Source organism: Mirounga angustirostris, unplaced genomic scaffold, assembly GCF_029215605.1.
Source record: "Mirounga angustirostris isolate CCGP_5_RB_7025 unplaced genomic scaffold, mMirAng1.0.hap1 SCAF_3, whole genome shotgun sequence".
NCBI classification, from domain to species: Eukaryota; Metazoa; Chordata; class Mammalia; order Carnivora; family Phocidae; genus Mirounga; species Mirounga angustirostris.
This window is the reverse complement of record NW_026991711.1, coordinates 150,495,384-150,514,406: the sequence shown is the minus strand read 5'-3', so window position 1 is coordinate 150,514,406 and position 19,023 is coordinate 150,495,384. Positions and strand designations below refer to the sequence as shown.

Here is a 19,023-nt window from a genome sequence, read left to right as displayed (position 1 = left end):
GCTGTCCAATAGAAATATCTGCAATGAATAAGTTTTTTATAATCTGCACTCTTCAGTATAGTAGTCACTGGCTACCTGTGGCTAATGAGTACTTGAAATGTGACTAGCATAATTAAAGAAGCAAAATTTTTAAAATATATTCATTTAATTAATTTAAAGTTAAATAGCTAGTTACTCCTATATTGGACTATGAAGGTTTAGATGAAATGTATAAATTTCTAGAAAGAAAAAAAAAAAACAGGTATAAAAAGAAATAGAAAATTTGTATAGCTTTATAATTATTAAAGAAATTGAATCCATAATTTAAAAAAAATCTTCCTCAGAAGAAATTTCCAAACCCCATTGGTAAATTCTTCCTTAAAACTGAAGAAAAAAATAGCACTATTCTTACACAAACTCTTCCAAAATGTATGTAATTAAAAATGTTTCTCGGGTGCCTGGGTGGCTCAGTTGGTTAAGCGACTGCCTTCGGCTCAGGTCATGATCCTGGAGTCCCTGGATCGAGTCCCACATCGGGCTCCCTGCTCGGCAGGGAGTCCGCTTCTCCCTCTGACCCTCCCCCCTCTCATGTGCTCTCTCTCATTCTCTCTCTCACAAATAAATAAATAAAATCTTTAAAAAAAAAATGTTTCTCAGCCTTTTTTAAAACACCGGCATAATCTTGATATCAAAATTTACAGAGACACTCCAAGAGGGGAAAATTAAGGTCAAACATGAAAAATCTAACCAAATAAAAGCAATCAAAATACAGTGATATATTAGAAGGATAACACCTTATAGCTAGATGGGTTTTATTACAGAAATAAAACACTGATTTAATTTTTTGATAATTGTCATGATAACTCAAAGATCTTTTTTTTTTTAGATTTTATTTATTTATTTATTTGACCTGAGCCGAAGGCAGACGCTTAACGACTGAGCCACCCACGCACCCCGGCATGGTTGATTTTTTAAACTATATTTTGGACTTGACTACTGAATTTGCAGAGACAATTGAAAATACTGAATCAACTTTGTCAGATCTAATTATCATAATAATGATTTCTGTGAAACATTTTAAATGCTCATAGAAGTAATACTGCTTCATCGGTTTGGAAACCTGAACTTTGAAGGAAGCCTGACCTGGAATGTTATTTTTTTATAAACAAAGCTGTATGGAAAACAAAGCAAATACTTCATGTTTGAATGCATTACCCCTTTATATAAGAAGAAATAGATGGTTATGCCTGTGATCTAAGTTTTCAATTCATTTCACTCTTATAACTTACTTCATACAAAGTCATGTTGTTTCAAGCTTTTTATCTCATTCACAAAACATATTTTTCCTGGTAAGTATATGTTCATAAATAAATTTTCCTACTTCATTACATCCTTAGTAAGTAATTCTCTTAGATTACAGAGACAACAAATCATCATGATTTACATTAGGTTTTCTTTGGGAGAAAGGTGTCTGGGATTTACCATCAAAGCACTTTTACTTTCAACTTTTATCAGTATCACTGCCTCTATGTAACTTCTTTGATGTGGTCTCTGTTTCAACCTGCAACTCAGCAAAGTGGGTAGGGTTGACTATTTTAAAGATAGTATCCTTGATGGTAAATGGATTGTTAAAAATAAGTATTACTTAAAGCAAACTACATTTCTCTAAACTTAATATTTACTTACATTTTTCTTTAAATATATATGCTAAGTACTAACTTGCAATAAAGCATAATAATATGGCAATTATGTTGTTTATATATCTACTAATTATGTGTATGCTGTGTAGATGTATATATTCCCCTTATATATAATACATAATACGTATGTACATAATTCAATTTAAAATAGCTCAGTTGAAATATTTTCAAGTCTGAAAGTGTACTAGTTAGTTTTTTTTTCTTTCAACATTTTCCCCTCACCATTTCAATTTTAGTCTGGATTTTATTATAGAAAAGTCTCTTTTCCTGACTTTTCTAGCCTGCTTCATGTGATTAATGGTGCTCCCTTTACTTATGATATCATTGCAGTCTCAAATTCAGAGACATGGCACACATTGTAGACTTCTGCTTTTCTAATTACCAAAAGCCAAAATACACTAGGTAGTATTTAAACACAACCAAGGGGAGAATTCCTATTAGGTCAGAGAGCAGGAAAGAGAGGCTTAATGCTGAATTTACCAGTTGGAGCTATAAAGCCTCGAGTATGTTTGTGATTTCTGCACGTCTTAGGCCCAACTAGGTCTGACTGAGCGCCATCAGAGCACACATTTCCTGTCTTAAGTCAGCGTTGGATCTACCCCAGAAGCTCACAGTGTTGCCCTGACTCTTTCCAGACTCTGGTCAGGACTAAGCCTCGTCTCACCGATGCATTCCTAGCCTGACTCCCTGACTTAGAAAAGCTGAAGGTGTCTAGTTTGTTCAATCCATCTGAAATTTACTACCAAGAGTGAGAACTAAGTTATCTGTCACCTCGGCCTGAATCACACATAGACATATGGTCTAAATGTTGGGAGCATTCAGTTTCAGGCAAACTTTGTTTTACGTAGTTCTGCAGAAACATTAGTTAAATATGAAATGCTTCTCTGGGAAAAATGGTTTTTCAAAATCTTGCTATAAACATTCAAGCCAAATTGGAACTTAGTCATTGGGAACCAGGGAAGGCATTTCAACATTTAGGAAAATCCTCCACAGAAAATTACAACTCCCCACAGAGTTTTGGAAAAACACATGTTAGCCCCTTACTTGCCATGGTAAGAAGATCTCAAAGTTAATTTAATATCCTTAAAGAAACTAGTTAGAAAGTGAATAAGGAGATGCTTAGTCAAGACAACCACAGTTAGTCATCAAAATATTTTCCTGCCTATGACAGATCAATGTGGTTTAAAACTGTCCACTAACAGCTATATTTCTGTATCCATATAGTTTTCATGAAACCCAACATGAGAAGATTTTTATAACTTACTCCATTCATAACGATATATAATCTAGTATTAGAGATAGCCAACATAGCACTAGTAAGAATTCAGTACACTCCTAGGAAGAATGCCTCAAAAAAAAAAGATACACACCCACTCGTTTCTTTGTTAAACAGCAAGTTAAAGGTTTATCAATATAGTTTTCTACTGCAGAGCAAAAAGAGATAAATAGTATTGTACTTCACCTCCATTTGATCCCTGTGATCTCCTTCTGTGCTCAGTGAGGAGGAAAACGTTAGAATAATTGCATTTGATTTATAAGAAAGGAAACAGAGGCCCCCTTTTTCCATAGTCAGAGACCCTCAACAGGAAGCTATCAGTCACTAAATATCCTCTAATTCAGTAGGTCTTCACTGCAGCTTGTTAGGAAATGATGAAACTGAAAATTTCACCTTTATTTTGGGTTAGCACTGCTTTTCTCTTGTGGCAAATTCTCTACAAACTCATGGTAAGGTCTGCAAAGGGATCCCTTAAGTATCTGTGGCAGAAACCATGCTCACGACAAAAGGACTCCATTACTACCCCATTTAGCATATGTGTATTTCAGTAATTTGGAATGCAAAGAATAAGGGTAACATTTCAGTTAAAGTGGGTGGAGGCAAAGCTTTTGCTTACTTGTTTTTGCTTTGCTGTGTGTCATTTAATGAAATCACCAGTTTATAAAACACTAATAAATTTGAGCTGCTTTGCCCAGCTCAACAACACTCTGCTAACCCACCAAAGTACAAGGCCACACAATGGTCTTGATGTGCTGCCCTTTGTCTGTGACCAGGTAAAGGTAAATAGGACAGGAGATGGGTAGTTAGAAAGGTCTTCAGTGTCAATACTCTGTCACTTGTCTTTTCTTATACTATTTTCATTCTCAGTAATAGTCTCTTTTTCCATCTAAGTGCTGGTTCTTTCTTAGATTGGGCTGCAACCTCAATCTAATACCAATGGATCTAAGACCAGTTATTTAGAATAATTACAAATTGTCTCATTGATTATGTTTCAATATGAATGGGAAAAATAGAAGAAAAAAGAAAAGGTGCATTATGTTTGATTAAAATCACATTAATCATTGGTTTAACTGGTATTTTGTTGTCTTTTAATATACCATAAATAAAATTTGCCTTTTGATATTCTAGAATTTATCTTTGTCTCTGCTATAATTTTCTTCTTTTGGTAGCAAAATTTATAACTCTTCCATAAGTAGAACATACCTTTTTACTTTTTTTTTTTTTTAAAGATTTTATTTATTTGCCAGAGAGAGACACAGCGAGAGAGGGAACACAAGTAGGGGGAGTGGGAGAGGGAGAAGCAGGTTCCCCACCGAGCAGGGAGCCCGTTGTGGGGCTCGATCCCAGGTCCCTGGGATCATGACCTGAGCCGAAGGCAGACGCCCAACAACTGAGCCACCCAGGCGCCCCGAACATACCTTTTTAAATTATTGAAGTTGAACTATAACAGATAGAAAGCTATCTGAACCAAACTTTAAATGTCTTTGAGAGTTTTAAATACCTGGGAAGAGATGGTGTAAATACATGAAAATTAAGATGGAGAAAATACATCTACCAGAATGTTTTGATAGCACTTTGCTTTCAATGTTAGATTCCCTTTTATAGACAATTGGGAACCCAGAATTTTTATCTGTGCTGGATTAATATATTTTGAGAACGGCTAAAGAAAAGGAACAAGAAAGACTCCCTCAGATGATGAAAAATGGAATTAAATGTGATTCAAGGGCAAGACCAAGTCTAGACATTCCTTCCAACCAGATCACCAATCAGAAAAAGGCAGAACCAAAGAAATCAAGTATGAGGCAACAAGAGAAAATCAGAGAAACAGAACAGGATTTGAGTGGCCTAAAAATTAACCACAAGTATTATTATTAATACAGTATCAATATCTCAGTAGCACAAATGAGTTGTTAGGATCACAATCAGTCAGGACATTGTGCAACACAATCATACATAAAAGTTCATTTAATTTGCACACAAACCCATTCTGAATATTTTGGACTTTGGATTCGACCATCAGACCCTCTACCATTGCTGATCAAAGGATTAAACCTTGCTGTTATCCATGGCCTCCTGGTGATATGTTCCAGTCTTTGCATCACTAGCTCTTAATTCAAACTCTGAGGTGAGCATATCTTATTAGCGGACCTAGGTCTTGTGTTTGCACCTTACCTCCAAGGGGACTTGTAAAGCAAGCAGCATTCTCAGGTTTTACAATAGAACATTCTACTTGCCAACAGGACTTGTAAGATGGGGAATTCCCACATAACGGGGGGTTAGAATATTAAGAATTTTTTAAAAAGAAAAAGAAAAAAGAACGGCAAATGTCTAGTTAAGCTCATATAGTTAAAACAAACCATCCTTGCCACCATGAGCCCATGGGTCTAGGGCTGAAGTGAGGGGAAAAGTGTGGATTAACATCCACATAGCAGTTCTTCATTTCCATTTGGTTATGAAAAAGCTCATCCACAAATGAAATGTTTTCAAATTCTAAGCCTATTTTGAAAGATCCATACATTTTCATAAATTTCTTATTCATTCTTTAATTTTGTTCCTGACCATTCACACGTATCATTAACAATTGTCAAGGAATTAATGCAAATCTTACCTTCAGCTCATCTCAGGCAAAATATAAAAGATACGACACTCAAAATTTTGCCAAAGGGCATGTTTTCTGATTCCATTATCCTTTATATCCTTTATATCCCACTTCTACCACAAAATTGCACTTCCAACTGCTAAACACTTATGGCATGGAACCCTAAAGTGGACTAAAGTATTTTTCTTTTTAGTCAGTTGGTTGTAAGAATTCTCTGGGAGGCCATTTGTGACATTGATTTAAACGGAGAGAGTGATGGAATCGAAATAAGAATAGGCCCACTAGGAATGTGAGTCACCAGCTCATGCAAATTATGTGTGCTTCCAGAACTCTCTTGGACTAAGTTCCATCTGTTAGCTTCCATTAATAGGCATACCAGACTTTATGGGTAGATGAATCAGATAACACATACTTCATGAGCTCAAGGAGTTTGATCACCTAATAGTCTCATAGTAAGGCATTCAGTTTTTTTTCGTTTCTAACGTTTAGTTTTGGAGACTTAAATACACATAAAAGTAAAAGAATTGTATAACAAATCCCCAAATACCTCCCATCTCAAGCTATTCAATAATTATCAACATGCAGGCATTCTTGTTTATCTATGCCTACCATTTTCACCCCTGACTAGAATTCTTTTAAAAACAAATACCAGACATGTTATCATTTTAACCATAAATAATATCTCTAAGAGATAAGAACTACATTTAAAAAAATATAATGATGCCATTAGCACACCTAAAAATTACCATTAATTCTTTATATCATTTAATAGTTTCAGATTTCTCCCTCTGCTATATACATGTATTTTAAAAGTTAGTTTGTTGAAATAGAATCCAAATCAATTGTACATATTGCAATAGGATATATTTTCTGCTTTTTTTTCTTCATCTGTAATAACCACTCCTTCTATTCTGTTGTCATTTATTTGTGGAAGAAACTGGATCTTTTGTCTTGTGGAATTTCTCATATTCTGAATTGCCCCCTGCAGTGTTTTAAAACATGTTTTTCTGTCTCCTGTATTTCCCATATAATGGAAGGTACCTGAATTCAGAGATAGTCTACAAAAACAATATACATCTCAACTATGCTTTTCAAAAATGCTAATATCACAAAAGACTGAGGAACTGTTACAGATTAAAGAATGCTAAAGAACATGAAAACCAGAAGCTATGCATACTGAGAGATTTTATTGTGCTGTAAATGACAATATTTGGGACAATTGACAAAATCTGATAAGGTCTATAAATAGTTCATACCATTATGTTATCATTATCTCCTGATTTTGATCATTATAAGTAAGAGAATGTCCTTGTTTTTAGAGAAAACTGAAGTGTTTAGGTGTAAAGTGTCACGTGTGTAACTTATTTCTCAAATTGTTTAGAAAAATACATATATGTGTGAATATATCTACATATATATTATACATATAATCACACATACAGAGAGAGAAACAAGGAAGAGGAAAAGGAGGAAAAGAAAGAGGAAGATGAAACAAATGTGGCAAAATGTTCATATTTGTGGAAACTGGATGAAAAGTTTATGGAAATTCTTTGTACTATTCTTGCAACTTTTCTGAAAGTCTTCTGCTATAACAAAATAAAAGTGAAAAAACATGACAGATTTGGGACTTGATTAAATTCATGTTCAACAATTTGGTAAGAGCATCTCATAGGTAGTGCTTTGAGTTTCCTACTGCAACACGTCAGCAAGGACATTGTGTCTGGCTGTCTGTCTATTAAAGTGATGTTAGGACTGGTAAGTGGGTTTAGGTGATCAGCCTTATCCTATTGTTTGAAAGATGCCATCAGCTTTTTTTTTTTTAAGATTTTATTTATTTATTTGAGAGAGAATGAGAGAGAGCACATGAGAGGGGAGAGGGTCAGAGGGAGAAGCAGACTCCCTGCCGAGCAGGGAGCCCGATGCGGGACTCGATCCCGGGACTCCAGGATCATGACCTGAGCCGAAGGCAGTCGCTTAACCAACTGAGCCACCCAGGCGCCCGCCATCAGCTTTTCACCTGTTTTTTTTAGCAGCTGTTGATGATGATGGCCTAGATTCATTATTTCATTAAGGATTACAAAATATTTGTATTCTAATTTCATCATTCCTTCGCATTACTAAGCTAGAATGCTCCTGCAAAGAGTTTTCACTTATCCACTATTTGGCTAGCTCACAATACATTTAGTAAAGAGAACATAAATGCTTTCTTTCTCTCTCTTTAATAGTTTTCAGGAAAATGAGATGTTTGTCACAATAACTTGCAAAGGCCAAGAAGGCCTTTTTAGTTATCATGTTAAACTCCTAGAATATAATATATTTAATGTATTATATTAATTGCATTGCTACCATTATTTTTCTTTATATAAAATTTTTTCATATCTAGCCAGTGGGAGCTCCTTCAAATGGATTCTTATGTACTTTTATTATTATTATTATCATCATCATCTGTGTGGTCTTTTATAATGGAAGGCACCTTACTGGTCCTACTACCATAAGTGGCCACGACCAAGGAAAAGGGGAGGGGAACCAGGTGATGCAAAGTGGAGTCATCTCCGCAACATTCTACCTATACACAGAACTAAACAGACAAGCACAGAGTCACTATTGTGGTTAGAAGCTGGTAGCATGGGAAAAGTGAGGAACAGGTGGGGAATTAGAGAATTGAGGTAATTTGTTAGACAAATTACCTCAAACTAGTGACTTAAAACACACACACACATGCATACATATATATGTATGTGTGTGTATATATATATATATACACACACCTTATATATATTATATCTATATACAAGCTGTTTGTATATACACAAATAATATATTAAAATATATAATATATCAATAAAATTATAAATTGTATTTTATTACATATATATTAAAATGCACATATACAAAATCCTATAGTAGGTCAGAAACTTGGGTATGACTTACTTGACTCTTCTGTTCGGGGTATCACAAGGATGAACTCAAGGACTTAGCAAAGCTGCATTCTTATCTGGAGGCTTAAGTAGGGAAGAATTTGCTTTCAAACTCATTTAGGTTGCTGGCAGAATTCATTTTCTCATGACTGTGTAACTAAGGGCCCAGCTTCTTATTCCAGTCCTAGATGCCACCTGCATTCTCTGACACATGGCCCTCTCCATAGGTAGTTCACATCACAGCAGCTTGCTTCTTCAAGGTCACAGGAGAATCTCTATCACTAGTGTCTCCAGACATGGAGTTTCATAAATGCAGGGTAATCATGAGAGTGAGATCCCATCATCATTGTCTGTTCTGTTGGCTAGAAGCAAGTTAAGGGTTCTGCATGCACTCAAGGTGAGGTTATACAAGGGCGTGATTCACTGAGGTTTCTTTTAGGATTTGTCCACAACCTGGGTATTTGTGGTATCACTGCTTCTGAGTTGGTCATTGTTTTAGGACTTTTTAGTGGACTGCGCTAGGAAATACATTTCTTTGAAAAGGAAAAATATATTTTATTAATGGTGGTCACTGTTTTAATCTGTTAGGAATGCTATAACAAAATGACAACAAAATGGGTGGCCTATAAACAACAGAAATTTATTTCTCACAGTTTTGGAAACTGGAATTCCAAGAATCAGGGTGCCAGCATGGTTGGATTCTGGTGAAAATCCTCTTTTGGGTTACAAACTGCCAACTTCTCACAATGTCTTCATGTAGTAGAAGGGACAAAGGAACTCTCTCGAATCTCTTTAATAAGGACATTAACCCCCTCCTTTACTCACTCTGCCCTCATGACCTAATCACCTCCTGAATGCTTCACCTACTAATACCATCACATTGATCATTAAGACTTCAACATATGAATTGGGGGGGGGGGCATTCAGACTGTAATAGTACTTAATTATTTTGATTTTGTATTACCATCTCTTTATTCTTACTATGAAAATCTTTGTTCCTAAAGACTTTATCATAATCTACTTACTTGCTTTGTTATGAACATATATGTATGTATGTATATACATACCTACATATGTACATATGTAGTTTAAAATAATAGTTATATTGCAAACATATTTGTCAGATATAGTTCAGGTTTTCCCATCCTTAGAATAGACACATTTGCTTTGAATGATTTGTGTCTTAGGTCTTTTTAATTTTATAACAGCCCTCTCTTAAATTTTTGTGCTTTTTATGTGTCAAAAGTGGGATATCGATTTCTAAAAATGCCTCTGATTCCTAAATTGGATGATTGTATCTTTATGCAGTCATTTAATATGATCCTCTCTCCCCTGAAGTTCTTATAAACTGCTATCAGAGGCCTGATTATATTCAAGTACAAATTTTTAACAAGAATACTTCACATGGAATGCTGTTTATTTCATGTTGTTTTACATTGGGAAGCACTATCTAGATATTCGCTTTTAGTGATGTTAGGATTTATCAGTCGTTTCAAGTGTAGTCAGCCTAACTCTTTATAAAGTTTTCCATCAACTTGTCCCCTAATAGTTTTAGCAGCCACTGATTATTGGTGTATAGATCCCTTTCCTTTGGTGTTTTAAATTGATAACTTTTTAATTCTATATTTTTTTTCTGCTTTCAATAATTATGACCCTCTAGAATACTTTCCCCCATTAACTATTTGGTTCACCGAAAAAACAGCCCAAAAAAGAAAGAATAGACACTTGAGTCTTTTCTTTTATAGATCATTATTCAAAACAATGAATTGGGGCCATTGTTGGAGCAAACTCTAGAAATGTCCAAAATTTTAAACATTAATAGATTTTTATGTATTTGATATGCCTCAATTATTTCAATCACTATTATTTCTAATACTAAATTGTTCCATATTTGGACAGTAAGAGTCCTTCAAGTTGGCACCCATTTAATTCAGACATGACTCCACTAATATTTGACAGTTTTCTTGTATTCGATAAAGAGATATTCCAGGCTTAAATTGGCCTGACACTTTAGTCAATGTTTTCTGTCCCAGGTTTGTAAACATTTTCCTCAAAGAATCCTGCTTTGTTTTAGTAGAAAATAGTATTTTTTAATTATTATGTTATGTTAATCACCATACATTACATCATTAGTTTTTGATGTAGTGTTCCATGATTCATTGTGTATAGCACCCAGTGCTCCATGCAGGATGTGCCCTCTTTAATACCCATCACCAGGCTAACCCTCCCCCCAACACCCTCCCCTCTAAAACCCTCAGTTTGTTTTTCAGAGTCCATAGTCTCTCATGGTTCATCTCCCCCTCTGATATCCCCCCCTTCATCCTTCCCCTCCTGCTATCTTCTTCTTCTTCTTTTTTTTTTAACATGTAATGTATTGTTTGTTTCAGAGGTACAGATCTGTGATTCAACAGTCTTAGACAATTCACAGCACTCACCATAGCACATACCCTCTCCAATGTCTATCACCCAGCCACCCCATTCCTCCCACCCCCCACCACTCCAGCAACCCTCAGTTTGTTTACTGAGATTAAGAATTCCTCATATCAGTGAGGTCATATGATACATGTCTTTCTCTGATTGACTTATTTTGCTCAGCATAACACTCTCCAGTTCCATCCATGTCGTTGCAAATGGCAAGATTTCACTCCTTTTGATAGCTGCATAATATTCCATATATATATATACCACATCTTCTTTATCTATTCATCTGTCAATGGACATCTTGGCTCTTTCTACAGTTTGCCTATTGTGGACATTGCTGCTATAAACATCGGGGTGCACATACCCCTTCGGATCCCTACATTTATATCTTTGGGGTAAATACCCAGTAGAGCAATTGCTGGATCGTATGGTAGCCCTATTGTTTTAGCAGAAAATAGTATTTAGAGAGCACAATCTGGAAGTATCCCTTTGCATTTTTTAACATTAGCTTTTAGTATATATTTTAGCATTAAGTAGGTTGGGTATGGAAAAATTATAAAATAAGTAGAAATATATATTGTGTTTATGTCAACTGTACTGTGAAATTTATTCTAAATCTTATGAAAATATACTTTAAATATACAATTTGGGAAAGGGCATTGCATTTATTTTAGCTGGTTGATAACAGATGCCCAAGGCTCCCATTTTCCAGGACATAGTTGCTCCAGCTGTTGTTTATATTACACAGCTGTCCTCAGAATTTTCCATTTTCTATAGTACAACACAAAGCCAGATATTTCCAACAGTTCCAGCATTCATGGCTCCCCAATGAATATACAAATATCCTGCAAATGATGTTGACCTAGCACACTGCAAACACATGGATGAAACAACTAACCAAGGAGCTGCTTATATCCTGACTTACTGCGTATTAATAATTCATTGTCAGTGCCAGATATAAATCAGCACATGCATAAAGAGATATTATAATTACAGAGAGATACATCATTTAAATAAAATGTGTGGGAGAAGAGCAAATATTTCTAAATATAACTAAAAGTGGTAGGTGCTCTAGATTGAAATAGTTGAAGAAAATTAGCAATGTTTTGGGAATTACATACCGATATCTTCTTTATTTATTCTTCATTATGAGTGAACATGGTGGTACTAGAGGATTACATCTTTAGGCGTTAACTTTTAAATTGAAAATACCCTAAGACCAATCACAGATTAAGTTATTATTAGGTAATATGTTTGTTTTTCATCAACAGCTTTCAGGAATTAAGTGTACAGGTGTCTGTAGTGAGAAGTTGATGTGGAAGAGATACCTAGGAAGCTTTCCTGGTCGGCAAGAAATGGGGAAATGGCATCAGGAGCAAAGATAGATGTGTTGTTAGGAAAGATAACAGTTATATCTCATATTTATTGATTACTTCCTATGTGTTATGCTTAGTGCTAAGTACTTCTTGTGTATAAACTCATTTATCACATAAAATCCCCTGGGATAGGTGTGACTTTATTCCAGTTCTATAGATAAGAGAACTGAGTTCCAAAGACTTGAGCATTTTGCCCAGTTACCAAAGGATAGAGCCAGGAGTCAAAGCCAGAAAGTGATTCCACAACCAGTATCATTAGTCATTATACGACAACTATCTTCAAGAGCATATTTGAAAGATTATTGAAATTGGACAGTGGTATTTCTTAGATGTACAAGGACACAACCTGTTTTATCAGTTTGTTGGATAAACTTACTCCAAGGAAGGAATAGGATATTAACTGAAATAGTGTATGTCTTTTTAGTCAAGGAACTGAGGCAATGTGTAGGAATCTCCTAGGGAAGCACAGGAAATGATTTAAAGAGTTAAAAATCATCTTTCTCAGGATCGATCTGGTAGGGAATGTCTTAACTCATTTATTCAACATACATTTATTTAGCATCAGCTATGTGCTGGGCACAGAGCTGGGGTGGTCAGATGTTAGGCTTGTCCTCTTGGACTTATAATCTGGTAGAGTTTTCCAAAAAAAGAAATCAACTGGAGAGATACATATTGGCCTTTTTGTTTATTCAAAAATATTAATTGAGCACCTACCATATGCCCGGCATCCTTATAATTTTGCATATATCATGCTTGAGACCATTCAAGTTTCAATAAACACATGTTTAGCTATAGTGAAAGTAGTATTTTATTCTTATTTTTGACAACCTGTAGTTTTATTCCCAATTATGTGATGAGTAGCCAGCCATTTTTCACTTATCTAGAAGCAGATCATACAAAGTTTCCCATTAATTTTTTCCCTCACTTTGATATAAATCTCTTTTCAAAGACCTTTATTTTTTCATTTATTTCATGGGAATAGTGTTTTATCCAGAAGTTGTATAGCATCCAAACAGACAATATAACTTGGCTAATGTTTCTGCCATTACTGACATCCAGTTATTCTAGAAATTTTTATATTTTATTTAATAATAGCTTTTTACAATATTATACAGCAGAGATATTTCAGATCTAACACGGTATATGTAATTCTGAAAAATCTTGCATTGCACAATATTAAACATTATATATAAGTGGGTTTAGGAGAAAAATAGAGTTGCACGAAACACTTAAAACATATTAAAATTTGTATCCATATCATTAACAACATTAACATTGAGCTTTTCTATTTAAAATCCTAACACAGTTTTAAAAGATTTTAAATTACTAATAAGGAAAGAAAAATTATTGTAAATATAAAGTTTTACCTTTTTAAAAAGATGATGGTGGATGGATAAAAGATGGTATAAGAAGGGCTTAGCCTGCTGAGGTGTGAAAAAAAGTGTAAAATACAGAGCTCCTGGGTGGCTTAGTTGGTTAAGCAACTGCCTTTGGCTCAGGTCATGATCCCGGAGTCCCGAGATCGAGTCCCACATCGGGCTCCCGGCTCAGCGAGGAGTCTGCTTCTCCCTCCGACCCTACCCTCTCTTGTGCTCGCTCTCTCACTCTCTCTCTCAAATAAATAAAATTTTTAAAAAAGAAGTGTAAAATACAAATAATCAGAAAGAGCTGCACAAAAAGCAGTTCACAACCTGATCACACGATGAACCTGAGCCAAGAGAAACACCGAGGAATGAATGGGCTTCATGGACAGCACCGTATCTCTCTGTGGTCTCGTGCATTTAACTATTCTAGTGCCCTTTGCATTCAGCTGTGATTCAGTGATGGCATATAAATTAATGTGCTAGGAAAAATTTCATAGGGACCCACATGAACTTGTGTTACACTGACTGACAGCACATGTTCTCATTCATCTAGGAAGCACTTTTTTTTTTTTTTTTAAATACACACACACTGGGTTTAATTGTCCATATGTATTAACCATATGGACAGATTAATGCTTATGCTCACCCTTTCCTTTGGTAGAAATGCTGCAGATATTATATTCATTTGTTGGAACTAAACATAAGTTTTCCTCTATGAGGAAATAATTTCCAATCAAGTATGTTCTTATAACGAGGTGTGAGCATGATGTTATCCTTTGGGTAGTAGATGTGGGACGATATTTTATGTGAAAGAGAGCTAGAATCTCTCTAGCCAGCCCAGTCATATAATGAATTGCCTACTTTGTATTGAATAAACTTTTGTTGAATGGATGAATTAAAGAAGAGAACTCATTAATTAAAAACTGTTATTATCAGCCCCCCGTTCATTACTCCAGTTAGTTTCTTTTTTAAATTATCATGTTTAAGTGACATTTCAAGATTGTTTCTTATAAAATTGAGGGAATGAGATTCTTGGTGATTTTTAATCAACAAATAAAAATCTTATATAAACTTTTATTAAAACACCAATATAATTATGTGAATTTCTTAGTGGGAGAGTATAAACTGCTATTATTAATTTGGTGAATTTAAAACCACAATAACTAAAAAGAAATAAAAAAATAAAAATAAAAAAAAAAACCACAATAACTACCTGGTGAAAAACATTTCTTCAAAATGTTCAGGAACACCGTACAGTAGTAAACAATGTGAATGGGCCAGACGAGAATTACATAGATGGCAGGAGAGAGATTAGAATGCCAAAATGTAATAAAGTTTCCTCCTAAATTGTGAGTGATATAGAGGAAATTGAAACAAGAAGTAGGCTAGTGGATGACTTTCTAAGATCCTGTTAACACTAAATTTCTTCCTATCTTTTGAAAGAAATTAACTGGGAATACCAGTGAACTCTCACCTAGCACAGAGTATTAAAGCTAAGGAGAACATGGTAAGGAAGTGCAAAATTTTTGTCTTAAAATATGGCAGTTGGATTTAAATAATGTGCTAGATTATTTTGTTTTATTTTTTGTCATTTTATACAATTAAAACTTAAGTGTTAGCGACACCCCAAAAATGAAGATGCATGACTATGAGCATTTATCAAATGGCATATTCAAGATAATTATAATTAAACATGTGTATGAAAATTTTACTTCCCCAGAGACACTAAAAAATTAATTAAATTATTGTAGAGAACTCTGGGGAAGATGAAGCAAATTAACTTTCTCATCTCCATTTTTAGATATCCCCCTTTATTTATTGGCTCCCCTTCTCACTTCTCCTTAACATGGGCTAGAAAGGAAGATTATGCAAAGATAGAATATTCTTGAATTATATTAAATCATAAATAATCAGTGAAGAACGTGGAACACATTAGATTAGTTTTTAGTCTTTTTATAAAGCCAAGATAATTATTCTTGTGGTCATTGAACTAGCCCCATCTCTCTATCATCTATGTATCTATGTATGTATCTATCTATTGCTAGTCCACTGGGCTTTAGTCATTATCTAAGAGCATTTAAAAATAGAAATATAGGGGGGTACCTGGGTGGCTAGGTTAGTTAAGCGTCTGCCTTTGGCTCGGATCATGATCTCAGGGTCCTGGGATCAAGCCCTGTGTCAGGCTCACTGCTCTGGGGGAGCCTGCTTCTCCCTCTGCCACTACCCCTGCTTGTGCTCTCTCACTTGCTCTCTCCTTCTCTCTCTCAAATCAATAAATAAAATCTTTAAAAAACATAGAAATATAGGGGCGCCTGGGTGGCTGAGTCGATTAAGCATCCAACTCCTGATTTTGTCTCGGGTCATGATCTCAGCGTTGTGAGTTCTAGCCCATATCAGGCTCCACACTCAGTAAGATTCTCTCTCTCCCTCTCCCTCTGCTCCTCTCACTTCTCTCTCTCTCTCTTTCAAATAAATAAGTAAATAAAATCTTTTTTAAAAAATAGGAATATATATGGGGCGCCTGGGTGGCTCAGTTGGTTAAGCGACTGCCTTCGGCTCAGGTCATGATCCTGGAGTCCCTGGATCGAGTCCCGCATCGGGCTCCCTGCTCAGCAAGGAACCTGCTTCTCCCTCTGACCCTCCCCCCTCTCATGTGCTCTCTCTCTCTCATTCTCTCTGTCTCAAGTAAAAAAAAAAAAAATCTTTAAAAAAATTAAATAAATAAATAAATAAAAATAGGAATATATAACATGTATAAAATTAGTGATACATGAAATTATACATATATTCTCATAACTACTCTGATAAAGTCCAATCTAACTATCCTTTCAAATGAGAATACGTTTTAGGACAATTAAGTTGTGCCAAGCTCTGACTGAACGTAGGATACGTGTCCAAGGTGGCCCAAAACCTTCTGCTAGGATACAGAAAGAATATTAGTGTTGAGGCTATCCACTTGACAGGAGCTAGGGATGGAAGTTAAGCTTCTAAAATAGTGTGATAATCTATGAACAACTGCAGCAACCCTACCAGAGGTCCAGTGTACAAGGCAATACACTGGGTAACTTGTCTTCTTTTTACTCTCAAAAGCATTATTCCACTTCCAGCAAAAGAAAAGAATGGATTGCAGACTGACTGTTTGAACTCCTTTGGTCCAATGATGTAGTCAGGAGACAGAAAGGACCATTTTACACTTTATCTCTGATCATGGCAGACTTTCTCTTGCCCTCAACTTGCTCTCACTTTCCATTTCTAAATACCTTCCTAGATATTTTCTTCCAACAATATTTCTAATTAATAGAAATTCTGCAGTAATTGTTAAGATAATATATCTTACCCCTCATTCCACATGCAACACTATTTACTGACTTTCTGAACAGAAGGTAAATATGGCTGGACTGGGCACTCTAGCATGGTTTCTCATTGTCAGAATGAGAAGCTCACCCAAGATCTGTCCAGATGGTGGGTTTGCCAAGGCACCTATTTCTTAATCATAAATTAACCCAGAGAAGCCTTTTCTGTTAGCACACTCTGAAGAAGTGCTATTTCCTCTTACAGTTATGAGACCTTCCATTACTAGTGATAATAGACCTGTTGTAAACTTGCTTAACAACTTTACTTTTCATTTAACTATCCAGCCAACAATTTATTTTATTTTATTTATTTAATTATTTTTAAATTTTTTTATATCCAGCCAACAATTTAATTCAACATTCTACACAGCACAGAGAAAAGACACAATGAGTGACAATATCATTTATACTTACTTGCACAGGGAGGGAAATGTTACCCATGGACAGTTCTGTGAAAATATGCCATCTTTGACATTGTTCTGTATCAACCAACTCAGCCCTTTCAAAGCTAGAGTGCAGATATTTCTGAGTTCATTTATCAAATCTCTGGAGAGTTTATGCAACACCATTCTTTCTTTTGCCTGCATAGAAACCTATCCCTATAGCTATTTTTCTCTCGAAAGAATTCCAAGATTATCACGGAGTACTTTTCTTTTATTGTTCATCCCTCTAAATTGTCACCAGAGCTTCACTCCCGATATTCATAAATTGTTGCTTCTTCTCAGTGAGAGTGAGGTTTCCAGAGTGAATAGCTATCTTGAAGGAATTTATTACATATTAAAAATTATTCAAGCAATTTTTAATTAGCACAAAACAATTTGCTTTTCCTTGAACTGGTTTTCTTGGAAAAGTTTGCATCTTGCTTTTGCAGCAGTAAGCTATATAGATTCTTTAAATGAACGGACTTTTCTCCCTTTCTTTCTTTGTCCTTGTTGTGAAATGCGTTCTGTGCCTATCCAGCTGTGCTGGAGATGTGTCAGTATGTGAGTCACAGCCTGATGTTCTCTGTACACGGACAGGAACTAACGCAAAGAAAAAAAGAGACGCTGTTCTTGGATTTTGTTTATAGACAATCATTAGGGAAGGAAGGCAGTGGTGTGATTTTCAATGAGGTATGATTAACTATATAACTATTTTTTTCTATTTGTCAATGGCATTGATATTTTTGGTTACTTGTAGAAGATCAAAGAGATGGAACTAGGACAAGAAAAGAAATAGTCTTCAGAGATTATCTCTTGACTATATCTTAGCTAGGAAATCCCTTGACAATGTTAGCAAACATTTTGTTAAAATGTCATGAAAACAAAACGTTACTGATAAAATGTTAAGTAAATAAGGGTTTTTCAAAACCATAAAATCTTGCAATAACCAACCTATTGGTAACATAAGTGTGTATCTCTGTCTATGTGTTGATTAGAATTGTAGTATTTGAGACCTTGGGAGAATCTTAGAAGTTACTCAGTGAAGTATTTGAGAAATAGTATCCTAATTTTTACAGATAACACAGTCGAGTTCCTGTAATCTTAAAGGATATATTCAGATGCATACAGATAAATTTTGTCAGAATTAAGGTTAACCATTCAATTTCATGAACAAGTCTGCTGTGATTTCCAGTATACCCCCTCCATTACTTCCCCATCCTCTGCTCTAATATCAACAAAGAAAATAACTGTGGTGTAAATCCTGCATTGTCTGATAATTAAAAAATTTGTCAGTTGACCCATGTCCTCAACTGGCACTTGACTTGAGATGGGTTAAACACCTGGATTAAACCATATGATGGGACTCAGAGGGTTCTAATTAAAGAGCAATTGTACTTCTCACTGCCAATCAGAAAAGAAGCAGATTTGCAAACATATTCTCATGCCTCATAGATGAGAAAGCTTTAATAAAGCCAGTTGGCTAAAACAGTACTTTTTTTTTCTCTTTCTTCTCTCCCTAAGGAAGGGAAGGGTGAGAAAGAGTCCAAAGGCAAAAGTGAATCCGTGGATGAAGATATGCCACGTAGCTCCCTGGGAAAACAAAAATCAGTTCATA

General features: G+C 35.2%; 1 long non-coding RNA gene across 1 annotated transcript in view; it reads right to left on the bottom strand.

The window, feature by feature from the left end:
* The window catches only part of LOC129045620 (uncharacterized), a 91,680-nt gene extending 73,509 nt beyond the window's left edge, over nt 1-18,171 (bottom strand). Inside the window, exon 1 of the long non-coding RNA XR_008505590.2 lies at nt 17,401-18,171. This is a non-coding gene — a long non-coding RNA (uncharacterized LOC129045620). The remainder of the gene's footprint in view (nt 1-17,400) is intronic.
* Between the last annotated feature and the right edge of the window lie 852 nt (nt 18,172-19,023).